The sequence below is a fragment of the Lepisosteus oculatus genome, chromosome 14 (assembly GCF_040954835.1).
Source record: "Lepisosteus oculatus isolate fLepOcu1 chromosome 14, fLepOcu1.hap2, whole genome shotgun sequence".
Taxonomy (NCBI): domain Eukaryota; kingdom Metazoa; phylum Chordata; class Actinopteri; order Semionotiformes; family Lepisosteidae; genus Lepisosteus; species Lepisosteus oculatus.
Window position 1 is genome coordinate 47,016,983 of NC_090709.1, and position 20,142 is coordinate 47,037,124.

The 20,142-nt window shown below is 42.7% G+C and overlaps 6 non-coding genes across 6 annotated transcripts; 3 read left to right on the top strand and 3 right to left on the bottom strand.

The window, feature by feature from the left end:
* Positions 1-1,292: 1,292 nt before the first annotated feature.
* On the top strand, positions 1,293-1,366 carry trnat-agu (transfer RNA threonine (anticodon AGU)). The gene has a single exon. It is a non-coding gene; the product is annotated as a tRNA-Thr (tRNA).
* A 1,012-nt stretch (positions 1,367-2,378) lies between these two features.
* Positions 2,379-2,460, bottom strand: trnal-aag (transfer RNA leucine (anticodon AAG)). The gene has a single exon. It is a non-coding gene; the product is annotated as a tRNA-Leu (tRNA).
* A 1,678-nt stretch (positions 2,461-4,138) lies between these two features.
* On the top strand, positions 4,139-4,212 carry trnat-agu (transfer RNA threonine (anticodon AGU)). The gene has a single exon. It is a non-coding gene; the product is annotated as a tRNA-Thr (tRNA).
* Positions 4,213-5,224: 1,012 nt separating this feature from the next.
* Positions 5,225-5,306, bottom strand: trnal-aag (transfer RNA leucine (anticodon AAG)). The gene has a single exon. It is a non-coding gene; the product is annotated as a tRNA-Leu (tRNA).
* Positions 5,307-6,984: 1,678 nt separating this feature from the next.
* Positions 6,985-7,058, top strand: trnat-agu (transfer RNA threonine (anticodon AGU)). The gene has a single exon. It is a non-coding gene; the product is annotated as a tRNA-Thr (tRNA).
* Positions 7,059-8,071: 1,013 nt separating this feature from the next.
* Positions 8,072-8,153, bottom strand: trnal-aag (transfer RNA leucine (anticodon AAG)). The gene has a single exon. It is a non-coding gene; the product is annotated as a tRNA-Leu (tRNA).
* Between the last annotated feature and the right edge of the window lie 11,989 nt (positions 8,154-20,142).

The following is a 20,142-nucleotide window of genomic DNA, read 5'->3' on the forward strand; positions in this document are numbered from 1 at the left end:
GGTAAATAAAGATAAGGTCCGCACAGCTTGTTCTTACATTTCGAAAGAGCCCGTAAATACCCCTTGACGTCTATTTTGAACTGTTCAAACGTAGGACTCTTCCCAGACCATTTCACTTTATACCACATTCCTAAACGAGGATGCTTCTCCTGTTTTAGAACTATTTTGGGCGGTATGGCTTATACAGCACACCCACAGTATTCTAATGGTGGACTGCAGATCTGTGCTATAGTTCAGTCGAATTCAAAGGATCCAGCAATCGTACTGGATTTGACTGGGATTCTGAAATGTCTCTTGCAAAAGTATTCGGGTTTGCTTGAACCTTTGATACAAAAAGTGATCTGATCTGAAACTACCCAGCTTACAATCTCTGAGGTAGTTGTCACTAAACTCTGACGTGATGTGGCACACATGTGCCGTGTGCCTTTACTTTTGTAAAAAACTGGTATCGGGAAAAGTTTCTTAATATTTCTTTTGATTAGCATGCAAGAAAATGTGATCATTACCTATGGAATTTCCCGCCAGCGTGGAGCTTGAATTCACAACCTTGAGACTCAGTGTTCAAGAGTCACAGAAGAGGTCAGCCTGGTCTTCAGTTTGCCAACGATAAGCTCCGGCAGTGCTCCTCTGTAAAGCAGATTGTTCGGATCGGTTATGTGGGACGGCACTTCGATACTAAGATCGTTTGCAGCACACGCATGGTTTCCCCCATCACGCAAAAAACATAGACGAAGGAAGCTCTATTGTCTTGGGCTGCTGACTCCCGGATTTAAAGCGCTCTGGGTGCCAGCTAAGTCTCTAACAAGCACACTATAAAGACAGGAATTACACTTTGCGCACGTCACGCATGGAATGGCGAGGCTACTTGATCCAATATTATCTAGTCTCACCTCATATGGTGCCGATTCCTGGTTTTCATTTAAGAAAGAGCACTGCAAACACCGGAAACAGTGCAAAACGTGTGATGAAAGAAGTCTTTTCCCCCCTTTGTCTAAAGCAGAACACAGCGGAGTCATGCCGAGGGTTGTGAGATCAAGATTTCAGTGGAGCACTGTCGTCTACGTCTTTAGCTACATGAGTTGGACATCCTCTTGTACACGGAAAGCAGATTGAGATCCTCTGACATGAAAAGTGCCAGATAAAAGCCATTTCTCATCCTTTCTCTTAGTGGTGGAGCTATCGCATGTAAATGAGGAAACTTGCAAGGCGAGCAGGCTCGGTGCACACCGAATGCAGATGTCTCAGAGCAGTTGAGACGTGTCCATGTGGCTGTCAAAGGACAGCACTTTGCCGGCGCCGTGGCTTAGTTGGCTAAAGCGCCTGTCTAGTAAACAGGAGATCCTGGGTCCGATTCCCAGCGGTGCCTTTCTTCCTGTCTTACTGTACAGAATTTATCCTTACGGGCAAATCCCATGCCTTTTAATTCAGGGGAATGCAAGTGTTCGTTTCCTTTCTGGAACAACTTGTTTTGAAAGAAATCTATACAGCTTGAGAAAGATGAAACACAAATCTTGCTTATCAGTGAAGAAGAGGTGCTCCCAGCAGGCCAGCTAATACCAGCAAGTTTTTTTTCACCCTGACCCAGAGAATGGAGAAAAGCGAGGCGCCTGTGGCTCTGCAGTGTAATCAGTTCGGGAGTTCGGCGGTTAGCTGAAAGAGTGGTAAATGGAGCTCGCCCCAGCCCGTCCTTATTCTTTTAAAGAGGATAAAAAATTAACTTCGCCGCCACTACTACCAGCTTTAAAAGACTGCCATGGGCACGGAAAAAAACACACCACAGATGACTTTTCTGGAACCGAAGCAGAGATTCCTTTACGAACCAACTGATAAAGCTCAGCCAGTGAATACTGTTAACAGAATGTGAAAGCACGATCAACTTTGTAACTGCAACCACAGGAAAAACAGCAAGAAGCAGGCTCCATTCCCCATTTAAATCTGTCGTGCGAGGCATGCTTTTTGGCACGCATGAAGTAAATCCCACGATCGCTTTTGAACTTGGACAAAGTACTTCCAAAGGAGCGCTATGCGCAAAGATTTAACAAGCTCAACCCCCGCCGATGATTTGGTGTGAAGAAGCAGAACATTCAAGTTTCACAGACAGAAGCAGCACGCCAGCACAGCCAACATTAAAACGGAGGGCACACTACGATTTGCATTGACACAAAAGTGATCTGGGCAGACGTCGTTCCCTGCATAACGCAAAAAGTGGCAAAGCGCTTTTGGGTTGAGAGGACGCAAGAAGGTTTTTGTTTTGTGCCTTGATGTCAAGCTGAGAAAGTATCTTTAAACACTTTGCTTAGTTTCTCGAGAGACTGCCAAGAAGCAGTTCCCTCCCTTTCGTCTGAAGCCAGCTGAAAGGGGGTCTCGACAGAAGCACCTGGCAGCGGTGGGATTCGAACCCACGCCCCCGAAGAGACTGGAGCCTTAATCCAGCGCCTTAGACCGCTCGGCCACGCTACCCGCTGTGTGTTGTTTCTTTGTCTCATTACTTGCCCGGAGGAAGCCGGGTGGGTTTTGCTCTTGTCGCCCGACTTAGTGGCGTTATGACCGTGGAACCGACTGCACCTGCTTTTTCTGAGATGCTTCCCCTCTCATGGCGAGATCTCGACTTCTTTAACACCTCTGGATAAAGATCTTCTGTGGAGCAGGTTTCAGACCTCTGCGTACAGCACCCTTGATGTCATTTTATTTTTACAGCAGCCGCATCCGGAAAGTTGTGTCTTTTACGTTTTATTTGAACAACAAAACTACATACAATACAAACAAGAGCAAATATAACGTATCAAGAAAATCGTCAGGGGCACATGCTATAATACAATTACACTTTATGAAAAACGATTACACAAGGTAAATAAAGATAAGGTCCGCACAGCTTGTTCTTACATTTCGAAAGAGCCCGTAAATACCCCTTGACGTCTATTTTGAACTGTTCAAACGTAGGACTCTTCCCAGACCATTTCACTTTATACCACATTCCTAAACGAGGATGCTTCTCCTGTTTTAGAACTATTTTGGGCGGTATGGCTTATACAGCACACCCACAGTATTCTAATGGTGGACTGCAGATCTGTGCTATAGTTCAGTCGAATTCAAAGGATCCAGCAATCGTACTGGATTTGACTGGGATTCTGAAATGTCTCTTGCAAAAGTATTCGGGTTTGCTTGAACCTTTGATACAAAAAGTGATCTGATCTGAAACTACCCAGCTTACAATCTCTGAGGTAGTTGTCACTAAACTCTGACGTGATGTGGCACACATGTGCCGTGTGCCTTTACTTTTGTAAAAAACTGGTATCGGGAAAAGTTTCTTAATATTTCTTTTGATTAGCATGCAAGAAAATGTGATCATTACCTATGGAATTTCCCGCCAGCGTGGAGCTTGAATTCACAACCTTGAGACTCAGTGTTCAAGAGTCACAGAAGAGGTCAGCCTGGTCTTCAGTTTGCCAACGATAAGCTCCGGCAGTGCTCCTCTGTAAAGCAGATTGTTCGGATCGGTTATGTGGGACGGCACTTCGATACTAAGATCGTTTGCAGCACACGCATGGTTTCCCCCATCACGCAAAAAACATAGACGAAGGAAGCTCTATTGTCTTGGGCTGCTGACTCCCGGATTTAAAGCGCTCTGGGTGCCAGCTAAGTCTCTAACAAGCACACTATAAAGACAGGAATTACACTTTGCGCATGTCACGCATGGAATGGCGAGGCTACTTGATCCAATATTATCTAGTCTCACCTCATATGGTGCCGATTCCTGGTTTTCATTTAAGAAAGAGCACTGCAAACACCGGAAACAGTGCAAAACGTGTGATGAAAGAAGTCTTTTCCCCCCTTTGTCTAAAGCAGAACACAGCGGAGTCATGCCGAGGGTTGTGAGATCAAGATTTCAGTGGAGCACTGTCGTCTACGTCTTTAGCTACATGAGTTGGACATCCTCTTGTACACGGAAAGCAGATTGAGATCCTCTGACATGAAAAGTGCCAGATAAAAGCCATTTCTCATCCTTTCTCTTAGTGGTGGAGCTATCGCATGTAAATGAGGAAACTTGCAAGGCGAGCAGGCTCGGTGCACACCGAATGCAGATGTCTCAGAGCAGTTGAGACGTGTCCATGTGGCTGTCAAAGGACAGCACTTTGCCGGCGCCGTGGCTTAGTTGGCTAAAGCGCCTGTCTAGTAAACAGGAGATCCTGGGTCCGATTCCCAGCGGTGCCTTTCTTCCTGTCTTACTGTACAGAATTTATCCTTACGGGCAAATCCCATGCCTTTTAATTCAGGGGAATGCAAGTGTTCGTTTCCTTTCTGGAACAACTTGTTTTGAAAGAAATCTATACAGCTTGAGAAAGATGAAACACAAATCTTGCTTATCAGTGAAGAAGAGGTGCTCCCAGCAGGCCAGCTAATACCAGCAAGTTTTTTTTCACCCTGACCCAGAGAATGGAGAAAAGCGAGGCGCCTGTGGCTCTGCAGTGTAATCAGTTCGGGAGTTCGGCGGTTAGCTGAAAGAGTGGTAAATGGAGCTCGCCCCAGCCCGTCCTTATTCTTTTAAAGAGGATAAAAAATTAACTTCGCCGCCACTACTACCAGCTTTAAAAGACTGCCATGGGCACGGAAAAAAACACACCACAGATGACTTTTCTGGAACCGAAGCAGAGATTCCTTTACGAACCAACTGATAAAGCTCAGCCAGTGAATACTGTTAACAGAATGTGAAAGCACGATCAACTTTGTAACTGCAACCACAGGAAAAACAGCAAGAAGCAGGCTCCATTCCCCATTTAAATCTGTCGTGCGAGGCATGCTTTTTGGCACGCATGAAGTAAATCCCACGATCGCTTTTGAACTTGGACAAAGTACTTCCAAAGGAGCGCTATGCGCAAAGATTTAACAAGCTCAACCCCCGCCGATGATTTGGTGTGAAGAAGCAGAACATTCAAGTTTCACAGACAGAAGCAGCACGCCAGCACAGCCAACATTAAAACGGAGGGCACACTACGATTTGCATTGACACAAAAGTGATCTGGGCAGACGTCGTTCCCTGCATAACGCAAAAAGTGGCAAAGCACTTTTGGGTTGAGAGGACGCAAGAAGGTTTTTGTTTTGTGCCTTGATGTCAAGCTGAGAAAGTATCTTTAAACACTTTGCTTAGTTTCTCGAGAGACTGCCAAAAAGCAGTTCCCTCCCTTTCGTCTGAAGCCAGCTGAAAGGGGGTCTTGACAGAAGCACCTGGCAGCAGTGGGATTCGAACCCACGCCCCCGTAGAGACTGGAGCCTTAATCCAGCGCCTTAGACCGCTCGGCCACGCTACCCGCTGTGTGTTGTCTCTTTGTCTCATTAGTTGCCCGGAGGAAGCCGGGTGGGTTTTGCTCTTGTCGCCCGACTTAGTGGCGTTATGACCGTGGAACCGACTGCACCTGCTTTTTCTGAGATGCTTCCCCTCTCATGGCGAGATCTCGACTTCTTTAACACCTCTGGATAAAGATCTTCTGTGGAGCAGGTTTCAGACCTCTGCGTACAGCACCCTTGATGTCATTTTATTTTTACAGCAGCCGCATCCGGAAAGTTGTGTCTTTTACGTTTTATTTGAACAACAAAACTACATACAATACAAACAAGAGCACATATAACGTATCAAGAAAATCGTCAGGGGCACATGCTATAATACAATTACACTTTATGAAAAACGATTACACAAGGTAAATAAAGATAAGGTCCGCACAGCTTGTTCTTACATTTCGAAAGAGTCTGTAAATACCCCTTGACGTCTATTTTGAACTGTTCAAACGTAGGACTCTTCCCAGACCATTTCACTTTATACCACATTCCTAAACGAGGATGCTTCTCCTGTTTTAGAACTATTTTGGGCGGTATGGCTTATACAGCACACCCACAGTATTCTAATGGTGGACTGCAGATCTGTGCTATAGTTCAGTCGAATTCAAAGGATCCAGCAATCGTACTGGATTTGACTGGGATTCTGAAATGTCTCTTGCAAAAGTATTCGGGTTTGCTTGAACCTTTGATACAAAAAGTGATCTGATCTGAAACTACCCAGCTTACAATCTCTGAGGTAGTTGTCACTAAACTCTGACGTGATGTGGCACACATGTGCCGTGTGCCTTTACTTTTGTAAAAAACTGGTATCGGGAAAAGTTTCTTAATATTTCTTTTGATTAGCATGCAAGAAAATGTGATCATTACCTATGGAAATTCCCGCCAGCGTGGAGCTTGAATTCACAACCTTGAGACTCAGTGTTCAAGAGTCACAGAAGAGGTCAGCCTGGTCTTCAGTTTGCCAACGATAAGCTCCGGCAGTGCTCCTCTGTAAAGCAGATTGTTCGGATCGGTTATGTGGGACGGCACTTCGATACTAAGATCGTTTGCAGCACACGCATGGTTTCCCCCTTCACGCAAAAAACATAGACGAAGGAAGCTCTATTGTCTTGGGCTGCTGACTCCCGGATTTAAAGCGCTCTGGGTGCCAGCTTAGTCTCTAACAAGCACACTATAAAGACAGGAATTACACTTTGCACACGTCACGCATGGAATGGCGAGGCTACTTGATCCAATATTATCTAGTCTCACCTCATATGGTGCCGATTCCTGGTTTTCATTTAAGAAAGAGCACTGCAAACACCATAAACAGTGCAAAACGTGTGATGAAAGAAGTCTTTTCCCCCCTTTGTCTAAAGCAGAACACAGCGGAGTCATGCCGAGGGTTGTGAGATCAAGATTTCAGTGGAGCACTGTCGTCTACGTCTTTAGCTACATGAGTTGGACATCCTCTTGTACACGGAAAGCAGATTGAGATCCTCTGACATGAAAAGTGCCAGATAAAAGCCATTTCTCATCCTTTCTCTTAGTGGTGGAGCTATCGCATGTAAATGAGGAAACTTGCAAGGCGAGCAGGCTCGGTGCACACCGAATGCAGATGTCTCAGAGCAGTTGAGACGTGTCCATGTGGCTGTCAAAGGACAGCACTTTGCCGGCGCCGTGGCTTAGTTGGCTAAAGCGCCTGTCTAGTAAACAGGAGATCCTGGGTCCGATTCCCAGCGGTGCCTTTCTTCCTGTCTTACTGTACAGAATTTATCCTTACGGGCAAATCCCATGCCTTTTAATTCAGGTGAATGCAAGTGTTCGTTTCCTTTCTGGAACAACTTGTTTTGAAAGAAATCTATACAGCTTGAGAAAGATGAAACACAAATCTTGCTTATCAGTGAAGAAGAGGTGCTCCCAGCAGGCCAGCTAATACCAGCAAGTTTTTTTTTCACCCTGACCCAGAGAATGGAGAAAAGCGAGGCGCCTGTGGCTCTGCAGTGTAATCAGTTCGGGAGTTCGGCGGTTAGCTGAAAGAGTGGTAAATGGAGCTCGCCCCAGCCCGTCCTTATTCTTTTAAAGAGGATAAAAAATTAACTTCGCCGCCACTACTACCAGCTTTAAAAGACTGCCATGGGCACGGAAAAAAACACACCACAGATGACTTTTCTGGAACCGAAGCAGAGATTCCTTTACGATCCAACTGATAAAGCTCAGCCAGTGAATACTGTTAACAGAATGTGAAAGCACGATCAACTTTGTAACTGCAACCACAGGAAAAACAGCAAGAAGCAGGCTCCATTCCCCATTTAAATCTGTCGTGCGAGGCATGCTTTTTGGCACGCATGAAGTAAATCCCACGATCGCTTTTGAACTTGGACAAAGTACTTCCAAAGGAGCGCTATGCGCAAAGATTTAACAAGCTCAACCCCCGCCGATGATTTGGTGTGAAGAAGCAGAACATTCAAGTTTCACAGACAGAAGCAGCACGCCAGCACAGCCAACATTAAAACGGAGGGCATACTACGATTTGCATTGACACAAAAGTGATCTGGGCAGACGTCGTTCCCTGCATAACGCAAAAAGTGGCAAAGCGCTTTTGGGTTGAGAGGACGCAAGAAGGTTTTTGTTTTGTGCCTTGATGTCAAGCTGAGAAAGTATCTTTAAACACTTTGCTTAGTTTCTCGAGAGTCTGCCAAGAAGCAGTTCCCTCCCTTTCGTCTGAAGCCAGCTGAAAGGGGGTCTCGACAGAAGCACCTGGCAGCGGTGGGATTCGAACCCACGCCCCCGAAGAGACTGGAGCCTTAATCCAGCGCCTTAGACCGCTCGGCCACGCTACCCGCTGCGTGTTGCTTCTTTGTCTCATTACTTGCCCGGAGGAAGCCGGGTGGGTTTTGCTCTTGTCGCCCGACTTAGTGGCGTTATGACCGTGGAACCGACTGCACCTGCTTTTTCTGAGATGCTTCCCTTCTCATGGCGAGATCTCGACTTCTTTAACACCTCTGGATAAAGATCTTCTGTGGAGCAGGTTTCAGACCTCTGCGTACAGCACCCTTGATGTCATTTTATTTTTACAGCAGCCGCGTCCGGAAAGTTGTGTCTTTATGTTTTATTTGAACAACAAAACTACATACAATACAAACAAGAGCACATATAACGTATCAAGAAAATCGTCAGGGGCACATGCTATAATACAATTACACTTTATGAAAAACGATTACACAAAGGTATTCGGGTTTGCTTGAACCTTTAAAAAAAAGTGTCTGAACTACCCAGCTTACAATCTCTGAGGTAGTTGTCACTAAACTCGGACGTGATGTGCCACACATGTACCGTGTGCCTTTACTTTTGTAAAAAACTGGTATCGGGAAAATTAAAGTCGAAACCCAAAACAGTAACATATTTAAGAGTAAATGCCTCCTAATAGCTAGCAAGCGCTCCTAGTTAGTAAAGTTGTTTGTGTTCCTGCCTGTCATGCGGGAAACCGGGGTTTGATTACCGACGGGGAGACAGCTAGTTTTTTTATGATCAGATTCCAGTCTTTAATGCTGTGTGTGAGAGTTTATGTAACTTTCCTTTTCTCACATTTTCTGACGACTATTCCGAAGGAGCGCCCTGTCAACTCCTAATACTTTTCAAAAATCTGCCTGCATGTTTGATTAGTTTTGTTTTACTTAGAAAAAGTTCAATATCGATCATAACTAAAGAAAATTATGATCAGAAACAAAAACAAAATGTTGAAGATGCAACTCGATCTTGAATCAGAGATGGGTGACATGGGCTTCTGTTCTGATATTGTTGTACGAGAAACAGGAGGAATCTCTTCTCTCCTATGGAGCATGAGCTGAATCAGGAATGAGACATGTCATATATCAACGCATGACCTACATCGTAAAACTAAAACTAAAATAAAAACTAACATTAAGTTATCAGAGACATCCATTTATATACAAACAAGAGACAGACAAAGCAATAATTCTACATTAACTTGTCCTGCACTGATCAGACTAATTGAAATGGTCTGATTCAGAGCCTGTGCAGCTTGTGCTAATACAACAACGCCAGTATTGAACCCTCAGCACCATACTGACTACTGAGCACAAGTTCAGCTGCTCTCCAGCTTTGTTACGCATGTTTTTTTATTGCAAATGGAGCTGATCTCCAGACAGTACAGTGTTAGTCAGCAGCCTCTACTAGTAATACATCGCCCCTGTCCAAAATCTCTAGGTAAAAAAAAACACATTTTATACATCTGTTTAAAGATATAATCTCTTTAAAAAAGACAAAGGGTTTGTGTGTCAATTGTTTCGAATTAATTTTTAACGCAAAGAAAAGTAGTTTTCTTCCAAGAAATCACACATTTGTCGCAACCTCCATACTATACTTCTCTCTTGTAGTATTAAAGCATTTTGATTTAAACTGAACAATATATTAAATGTTTCATCTATACACTTACGATTAACATAGGCAGCCTTGAACGGATTGCGGAAATCAAATATACAGATGGATTCAGAGTGTGCTTTCCAACTTTTGTGTAACATTTTCCTTTGATAGGGCGGAGTTGTTTTTAAAATCTGGATTAAATAAAAAGGAGTGACGTCAGTGTAAAACAGCTTTCCTTCATGGGGAACAACAGTTGTGTTCCATATTTCTAATTATTTTGGTTTCAAGATAGCAATTAAGTATGAAACATAAAAGCCAGCTGGATAAATCTGTTACACGTCATTTACAATGGTCTTTCAACTAATAGCCCGTGCAGGGATCAAACCCCAACTGTTGTTGTGAGTTGCATAAGGCTCTGCAACATGCAGATGAGAAACTAACCTCCGCTTCTTCATTATATACACAGTGAGCTATATTTGCGAGCCTACTGCCCCCTGCGGGCTCTGTATTTGATTGCGGTACAAGACCGGCCGTGGAGGTAAAGTGAGACGGGTGTGTACATTAAAAGGCTCATAGCGTCCCTGGGAAGGCTCAAACCACCACCCTTTTTGTTAACAACCGAGCCACAAAGACTCATGTACAGCTTAACACTCCTCGGTCTCAGTGAAAGTGATACACTGGAGTGAAAGTGAAAGTGATAAATTTCTGGAGAATCATTTGTCAGTTTCCCTACGGGACTAATAAAGTATTATCTATCTCTCTTAAAGGAAAATCGCCAACAGTGGCCAATATCTATTGGAATTTTTTTCATTCTATACTGCAATTTCTGAAGGGTACAGGCTTGGGGAATTGGACCTTATGGTGAAGGCTGCGGGCTCAGCAGCAGCAGAACCTGATCAGTATCGGTTGACTCCAATATACTTTGACAACTTAACTTCTGGATTTAGAGACATTTACCTTAGTGTCGGTATACTAAGATGTTTTGGTATCGAGGAAGGAGGGACAAAGCAAATTGGCAGAATGTGTGCTACTTTGTTGACTACAAGTCCTCACATGCCAGAGGGTCAATATTAAAAAAAAACGTAACAGTATAATCTCTTGTACTTCAAAATTTAATAGTGTCTGTTACATTGTGTCTCACACCTCAGTCTCAGAATTGTGAGACGAGTTTGTAATCAGGAGGGAGGGCAATAGCAATTCAGCAGAAATTGCATTCACCTTTTCCCAATGCATTCTCACATGCCATTTTCTCACATGCCATGCTCAGAGGGTCATATTTTTAAAATGGTATCATAAAATGTCCTGAAGTTCAGGATTTTGACAGTCTGTTATATTGTGTCTCACACCTTGATGTCAGAAATATGAGATGATTTTAAAATCAGGAGGGAGGGCCCTAGAAATATAGCAAACATTGCATTTACCATTTGACAATGTATTCTCTCGTGCCATGTTCAGAGGGTCGTATTTAAAAAAACGGTACAGTACAATGTCCTGAAGTTCAGGATTTTGATAGTCTTTTCCATTGTCTATCACACATCTGTGTCAGAATTTTTAGACATTTTTATAACCAGGAGGTAGGTTCGATCACCCTCTGCTCATCCTCAGTTAACCATATAGTCTCATATGCCATGTTCTAAATGTCCCATTTAAAACTGCTATATTAAAATTTCTTGTAAAATGCAAGAGTTTGAGACTTTTTATGATCAGAAGGCAAGGTCGTGGAAAATATGCAGGAAGTGCCAGTGAATTTACGTTTTGCCTTTGTCTTATTTACTCGTGGTATAACATGCCAGTTTGTTTTATTGTGAGTTGTGTTTCTGAAATGTGTTTCATACAAAAATGCAATTTGGACAGTCTCTACTTACATATTCCCCTTTACTGAGGAAATGTACAATAATACATCCGGATAAGTATTTTTAAAAATGACTGTAGAGAGCCATCTACAGGCGAAAGACGACATAACATCACAGCAGTAGCATTTAAGATGGAACGAAAAACACAAAGCAGCAGCTGGCGAATAAGAAGCCAACTTCAGCCTCGTTAATGCAATAGCATTAGGTGAGGTGGAAAAATATTTCTTGCTCTGAATCTTAACATTTTTATAGGAGGTGTTCTAGGACCTCTTGCCTCAGAAAAAAAACTGCCAGTACATCACTTATTTCTACTCCATCAATAGCAGCAGTGTTATCAGTACTGAGCCCTAAATGTAGGTCCTATCATCGTATAAAAAGTCGAAAGTATCGACTGCATTCAACTGATAAAATGTATCTTCTATGAGAGTTATATCTTTATCCAAAATACATCGGAAACAAATTTGCACGTTTTTTGGGGGGGATCCTGAAGACTGAGACTCAAAACTTTTTTTTCCTTCTTTCCAGGAGGAAGGATTATTCAGATGCAAACATTGTCCCAAAATCGATATACTCTTCAATGATATTCAAATCCTCCATCTGAATGTCGATATTGAAATATGATATCGTACAAATTGTGGTTTTCTTTTTAAAGCAAATTTTATGCTTTAAATTAAATAAATTGTATTTATTATGAATGTGCCGGAATTTTTTCAGTACTTTAGAGGGTTCTGCCATTTTAGATGTTATGCTGTTCCTGTCTGATTTATCAAATGTGTCATTTAAATCTCCCGTCATTTCTATATCAGCATGGAGGCCTTGAAGTAAAGATTGCAATTCATCCAAAAATGCAATTCATCCAAAAAAAGTTTCCCACTGATGATACATACAAGGAAATGAATGTACATTTTCCCCCCAAATCAACAAATTTAAAATCAAATACCTCCCTCATCTGCAGGTGGAGAGAATAATGTCAGAATAAATACAGGTTTAAAAGTCAGAAGCATTGATAGTGCTATTTTAAAATGACACTAAAATGCTCACAATATATTAAAAAGCTCTGTAAAATAATAAAAAAAATAAAACAAGGTAAAAAGAAATAATACACAGTTATAAAGCTCAGGAATTATCAATGGGAAGTTACAATGGGTTGATATGATTTAAAAAATAAAATGTTTGAAAAAATCCACTTACAATATGCTAAAAATGGCAAGAATGCTTAAAACAGGTGTGTAAAATTTTAAAAAAATAAATAAAACAAGTTAAAAATAAATACTAAATGGGTTTAAAATTCAGGAATGTGATTGGTCAGATGGTTACAATGAGTGTTGCTGGTGTTTCGTGTGATTTACCGAAATGAAAAAAAATTCAATTTAAAAACGGCAAGAGCTCATATGAAAAAAAAGATCTTAAGTATCTTTGTTGTAACAGCTGCGCCAGAACTAGTGTATTCATATACATCAGAAAAGTAGCTGAACTTGACTGGTTTATATTCAGTTATATGCATTGGGGACGAAAAGGAGACTTACATGGATTTTATTAGGTTTGAGGAATCAGAAAATTAATTTTTACATGTTTATGCCTACGAGCAGAAATAACTTCCTGCTTTCAGCACTTTTATTGTTTCTGCTTGTAACCTCGAACAGAGAAACCCAGTACTGACTCATAGAAACGCCCCGGAGTTTCTGTGTTTCTGGGATTTAAGAGGGATGTACTGTATGAAGACAGTAAAGGGAGTTTTTTTTTCCCGCTGTAGAGTATGAAGGCGGTTTGATGAGTCTGGAGGGAGGAGACACGCATTCCGCACGGGGAGCGCAGAACAACGAGTTTCACCTGCAGCTCGCCGAGTCCTGTCCTATATAACCGCTGAGCCTGGGACACACTGAGTCTCTAACCAGTGTTCGAGATGTAAAGGGTTGAACCCAGAAGTCGAGAGTGGAGTTTTTGTATAAGTGTAAGATTAAGGGAATTGGGTTTTGGTGGGTTTGGTGCACAGATGAGGTTTCGGTTTAGGTTTAGTTTGCTTTTGACACATTTGTAACGGCCATGGGGGCCTGTAGAGTCGGCATGTGCTGTTACTTTTGCGCACGTTTGGTGTATAAGGGTGGTGAGGTTTCGGCTCACTCGGGTGATATTTCATGGTTGGACTTTTCAAGGAAGGTGTTACAGAAAGTCAAATGATGTCAAATGCTTAATCACTTTGCTGAAGGGAATTGGTTTTGACATTAGTTTCAATCGGTGAAGTTACTGGAAGAATTTTGGATGAAAATAGAGGAGGAAAAAAAGATGTGGGCCTGATTAGAATGTTTGAATGGCAGAAGCTGATGGATCTTTCTAATGTGGTGTGAGCCTGGTCAGTACCTGGATGGGAGACCTCCTGGGAAAAACCAAGGTTGCTGCTGGAAGAGGTGTTAGTGGGGCCAGCAGGGGGTGCTCACCCTGTGGTCTGTGTGGGTCCTAATGCCCCAGTATAGCGACGGGGAAACTATACTGTAAACAGGCGCCGTCCTTCGGATGAGACTTAAAACCGAGGTCCTGACTCGCTGTGGTCATTAAAAATCCCAGGGCGTTTCTCGAAAAGAGTAGGGGTGTAACCCCGGCGTCCTGGCCAAATTTCCCATTAGCCCTTACCAATCATGGCCTCCTAATAATCCCCCTCTATGAATTGGCTACATTACTCTGCTCTCCTCCCCACTGAAAGCTGATGTGTGGTGAGCGTTCTGGCGCAGTATGGCTGCCATCACATCATCCAGGTGGATGCTGCACACTGGTGGTGGTGGAGGGGAGTCCCCATTACCTGTAAAGCGCTTTGAGTGGAGTGTCCAGAAAAGCGCTATATAAGTGTAAGCAATTATTATTAATTAATAGGACTGTGATTGTTCGCATGTTTAATGAGATGGTGATGAAGGAAGATGTTGTGACATGGTTGTCTAAGTATTGTTTAGTGAAAGGTGAGCTTCAGAAAGTCTTGGATGATAATGGCATCTGGAACTGTGCATGGAGAGTACCTGTTTCATTGCATGAAGACAAAAAATGGTTATGGTGGATTTAAACACATTCCTTCTTTGATTGGATTAGGTGAAAATAGAGGCCTTGTGTTCTACCAAGGGCAGCCAAAACAGTGCAGGAGATGTGGGGAGCTGGGTTACTTTGTGGATGCCTGTACAAAGGTGGTGTGTGGTATGTGCAAGGAAATTGTGAAATTGCGTGAGGAAATGTAATCTCTGTGAGTGTGAAGGTCATGTGTTTAAAGACTGTCCAAATTCCTTTGCAAATAAAACAAAACTGGGAAGACCAATGCAAAAACGGGAAGAGTTTGAAGAGGCATTTAGGGCTGGAGCAGTGGTTATGGATCAGGAACTGGATGTGGTTGATGTTGAAGAAAGTGGTGAAAAAGAGAGCGAGGGTTCAGAATGGAGTGAAGGGGATGAGGGGGAGGTAAAAGAGAATGATGATGTTGCAAAAAGTGAGGTGGAATCTGAATTGATTGGTAGCATCTCTTCCAATAGCCTGCCACCTGTGGAGACTGAAAGTGCTCAAATGAAATGTACAGAACAGAGGGTGCAGTCTAAAAGAGACATTGGATTTAGAAAATGATTTAACTCCAAGCAGTAGAGTGAGGGAAGATCATTTTCCGAGTCCTCAGGTAGGTTCTCCCATGGGTTTAGATGTCTCCAATATATGTGATCTTACTGACCAAGCTTTAGAACCAGAGACTCAAGGAGGGCAGGTGGTGAAATATCCTATGGATTGTGGGGGTGGTGGAGGAGGACACAATTAAAGCAAAAGTGGGGGGGGAGGCCTGTTGGGTAGGTGTCACCTACTGAATGATTGTAGCCAGAGCTTTTAGTCTCCCCTGGTCCTACTTTAAGTATGGCTCTTAATATTGTGTCAATAAATGTGAGAAGCATTCGCTCTAAGTTAAGGGCAAGGAATATACTATCATTTGTGAGGAAGGTAAATGCTGATATTGTGTTGTTACAGGAGTGTGGGTTACCCTTTAAAAACTGCCATAAGGATATGGAAGAACTGGGGACATTGGGCCCATCAATCTGGAGTGGGTCCAAAGAAAATAAATCTGATGGTATAGCTGTTCTAATTAAAAATAAGATGGTAGAGGTACGTCAGCACCTTGTAGTGAAACCAGGGAGAGCACTGGTGGTGTATCTGGGTTTCATGAATGTCTAATTTAAACTCTTAAATATATATTGTCTGAATTGCTCACATGACAGATATGTCCTAATTCAGGAACTGAGTATATTTATTGGGATGGGAACCAGTGGTTTTAGCTGGGGATTTTAATTCTCTTTTAGAAAGAGAAGGCAGAATGAGGGGCGAGAGACGGGTCCCATTTGATAAATCATCAATATTATTGCAAACATTATGTAAAGATTTTAAACTGAAAGATGGCTTCAAACTTCATAGTCAGGGGAGGGCAGGTTTCACATGGGACTAGTCTAATGGGACCCAAGCCTCACGCATTTTGTTTGATACGTGATTTTACTTGCACGACCGCAGGCCTAACCCCTGTTTTTTTTTCTCTGACCATTGTCTGCTGTCATGTACAATTTCTATTCCAACAGCTGTTACTGTGGGGAAGGGTGTGTGGAAGCTCGATATTTTGCTTCTGGAAGGTGAGGAAGTGACGCACAGGTTCAGGGAAAGATATAAGGAATGGCAGTCTTTGTATGACCTGTTTGGCACAAGAGCACAGTGGCTGACCCGCTCTGACCCCCAGCTTCTCTCCCTGTCTGTGTGTCTCATGGAGTTAGAAAGACTACAAGCTGTGCAAATTTCCAAATCTGTAACATCATTTCAAGGGTGTATGATAGATCGTTCACAAGATCAAATGGCTGTTTATTATTGTAAGAACTGTAGTTCACTACTGTTCTTTTGACTCTTGAGCTTGCATTATACAGCCGTTGAGTGCATTTTGAACCTAAGAGATATCCAACTGATTCAACCTGTCTGATGAATGTTAAATGGGTTGTGACTTTTGGCAAAGTTTTTTGCAACATTATTTGTTTCATGAATACCATTCATCTCCATAACAATTTTCCTGTACCCTGAACATATGTTTTAAATTGCTTGATCCCATTTGGTGCAACCTTTCCGTTGTACTCTTAATGTGTTGTTTGCATTAGGAGTGTGTTAAATAAGCATTAAAGAAGCCCGTTTCTTCTACTGCTTCTGATCTTATACAGTGGTCAGAATCTCTCATCCAAAAGCTGATGAGAGGGAGGGGGGGAAATTAGTGCAGATGCACAATCCATAAAAAAACATTAAAGAGCATAAGGGTTTTTATCACATGGACTTGTTTGACTGTTTAGGATTAATGTTTTGGTGGCAGATCAATTAAAGGACTACAACCAAAAAACACTGTTTCTCTCACTGAACGCATTCTCCTTCAAAAACTTTTTTACCAACAGGTGAGTGGAGTTGCCATGGGCACCAGAATGGGACCCAGCTATGCCAATATCTTTGTTGGCTGGGTAGAAGAACGCTTCTTCACTTCCTACACTGGCTATGTCCCTGACCTCTACAAGCGATATATTGATGACTGCGTCAGTGCCGCCACATACTCCAACGATCAGCTTAAGTGCTTCTTGCACCATTTCACCAACTTCCACCTGTCCCTCAAATATATAGTTAACATATCTTCCACTACTCTTGAGTTTCTGGACATCAACTACCACAGACTCTCCACTTCTGTTTATTACAAACATACGGATTCACACAGCTATCTCTTGTATAGCTCATTTCACCCCAAACATACTAAAAATCTCTCCCTTTTTCACAGTTCCTTCGGCTACAACAAATATGCAGCGACGACATCGAATTCCAGAACCAAACCCTCAAAATGTAATCCTTTTTCATCAACAGAGGATACCCCAGCAGTGTTATTGACAGGACCCTTGCCGAGCCAAAAACACCCCTCGGACCATCAACCCAATCAGGAACTCCCACCATAACAACCGCATTCCTTTGGTGCTTCCCTAACACACTTCCTATCCCCAGGACTGTTAACGACAACTTTTCCATCCTACAGGAAGATCCCTCTGTTGGGGCCCTCTTTTCTGACCGCCCCATCATCTCATATCGCCAATCACCTAATCTGCACAACCTTCTTGTTCACAGTTCTTGTTCCCTTGACCGCCCTCAGCAACCATCCACACCAGGTACTTTCCCTTGCAACAGAGCTCGCTGTATTGCCTGCAAGTACACATCCAACACCACACTCATTCGAGGCCCCTCAGGACAATTCTGGATCACCCAGATGGCATCTTGTACCTCCAGCAATCTTATTTACTGTATCTCTTGCGTAAATGCCCAGTTTCTCTCTATATTGGAGAAACAAGAAGGAGACTTGGAGACCGCTTCAGAGAACATGTCAGGGCTATGAAGATTAAAGATCTCTCCAAAAACCACTGTTTCTCATTTCACCTCTGATGGCCATGACCACTCTAATCTCTCCATCTGTGTTCTCAAAGATGGTTTTCTGAACTCATACATTAGAAAGAATACCAAAACCAAACATATCCTGCAGCTAGGATCACACCTTACCCCTTCTCTAAACGAAAGACTACTATTCTACTAAATTTTCTCCATTCATTGGAAGTTTCATTTCACACCTCTCAACACCTATTCTGACTTCACACCTCTTGATTGGCCTCTCTTTCTGTCCCCTGCTCCCGCCTCTCACCCCTCCTCCCTCCCAGCCTTTGTTCTCCCACTACATTACCTTTGCCTACTGCCTTCTCTCTCTCACACCTGAATGAGGCTCCACGGCCGAAACATTGTTTTCTCTCTTCTTTTTTTTCAGCATGGAATAAACCTATTACTTGTTCCTTAACAACCGGAAACAATATCTTCAGTCTTTCCGAAGCTGTAAGTAGTGATTCCAAGTTTATTAACTTGTCTCTGTGCTTGTATGTACTCTTCAATAGCCACTGATGTTCTGTACAACAGCTATTTTTAAAAATAAATTTGCATTTTTTTGGACTGCTTTTAAAGAATTGGCACATTTGGCAGAGCGGCGGCTCTGTGGCTAAGGATCTGCACCTGTGGCTGGAAGGTTGCTGGTTAACATCCCACGGTCGGCAGAGGAATCCTACTCCATTGGGCTCCTGAACAAGGCCCTTAACCCCAACTGCTGCAGGGGTGCTGTATAAATGGCTGACCCTGCGCTCTGACCCCCAGCTTCTCTCCCTGTATGTGTGTCTCAAGGAGAGCAAGCTGGGATATGCAAAATAGGAATTTCTAAAGCAAGAAATTGTATATGGTCAATACAGTGATCTTATCGTATTGGCACATGGTAATCTCCAAGGAACAAGTAATAGGTTTATTCCATGCTGAAAAGAGAAGAAGAAAACACAATGTTTTGACCATGGAGCCTTCTTCAGTTATGATTTGATTTTTTACAATCATACCCACACAAACTTTGCAATTTTTAAAAATCTTGCAAACACAACCCAGATATGTTGACTTTTAAAAAACAAAAACAATTTGGGGTATTTTTTTTAAGAAACACATACTTCTTTTCTAGTTTTTTATGTGGCTGTGACTGTCAGAAATCCTCAGTGAAAAGGTATGCAGATCCTGTGCAGATGCAGGAGCAAGTAGTTATTGAGACAGGCGAACAATCCAGAACGAGATTGTTAGGTGAAAGGTAGATCGAAATACTGGAAGTACAGAGAGAAGCAAACAATTCAAAACAGAAGGTAAGGTCCAAGGTCGAGAGGCAAAAGGGAGTTCAGTAACCAGTAAGCGAGATTCAGAGTAAACGCGAGGTAGAGCTCTCAAAGAGAAGACTCAATACCGAGTAGCGGGAAGCGGGTTTGAATGGTTAAAACAGTGCTTTGCTGGTGGATTAACAAATGTTATTATTAACCCGCTGCTGGTACTGGTTAGTTCTTTTGTGAGTTGATCTCCCCTGGCTGGTGGTCGTGACAGTGACAGAATGCTGTTTTGTGATTGATGCTATATCAAAATATAGGGTCCCTCAAAAATTAAACACAGAAATAAGAACATTTAATGGCTTGTACATCTGTTGCACTCCTACACTATTAACATCCATTGGGAGTTGAATTTCAATTACGTTTCCACTTCATTCAGATGTGTTCCCTATTTTTCAGATTGTTGGCAATACCACATGTTAAAGGAGGACAGAGGAGTAGGATGCCAGACCTGTGGTCAAGGGCTGGTGGAGTAGGGAGTGAGATCAAAGAATTTCTGAAGTTTTCTAAGACAGAAAAAAAATTAGGTGGCATGACAATATGTGGTCATCACTGTCAAACAGAGTCCCTGGAGAGGATTGCTCCAGCAACAAGAAATGGTTATTAGTGATTTGGCATGAAGATAGAAAAAAAGTAAGAATCCAAGTGCTTAGGGCGCAGAAGGAGGTGAGTATTGGTAAGGATTCAAAACCAGATGACAGTACACAATCTATAGTCCATATTTCAAGTCAAAGTGAGGGACATAGTTTGGAAGGCAACACAGAGCTCAGGAGTTCATCAGGAGATACAGAAGATGCATGGGCTGCACACGGCAGCACAGACAGTGGTGACATGTTTGAAGGAGAAAAAATCTGTGTAGA